The sequence below is a fragment of the Apteryx rowi genome, unplaced genomic scaffold (assembly GCF_003343035.1).
Source record: "Apteryx rowi isolate R43461 unplaced genomic scaffold, aptRow1 scaffold_190, whole genome shotgun sequence".
NCBI lineage: Eukaryota > Metazoa > Chordata > Aves > Apterygiformes > Apterygidae > Apteryx > Apteryx rowi.
Window position 1 is genome coordinate 1,515,351 of NW_020448197.1, and position 411 is coordinate 1,515,761.

Consider the following 411-nt stretch of genomic DNA (forward strand, 5'->3'; position numbering starts at 1 on the left):
CAGACATGTGTGTGCGTGTGGGGCTGGATGTTGATTTTTCCCTGAAACAACTCAGGGCTTTATCAGTCCCATCTCTTTCCCACGGTTTTCTGTTGCCAGTGAGGTCACTGGTCCCTTTAAACTGGGGCTGAGGCCAAGCTGCGGCGGGCGGGAGGGGGGCCGCGGGGAGAGGGGGGCCGTGGGCAGAGGGGGACAGGAGACGGTTCACACAGACTGTTCCTTTTACAGGAAGACTTGGGATTTCGACCAGCGCGCGGGGCGGAGGCGGGGGGGCCTGGGAACCTGGGAACGCCGGCGCGGCCGCGTAATCCGTCACTCCTGGGAGATGTCTCATTAACCCATTAACCAGGGAGGTTAGGGACGTGCTGAGAAGTAGAGCCAGGGAGAAGCCGGGGGTGTGAAAGGCAGAGC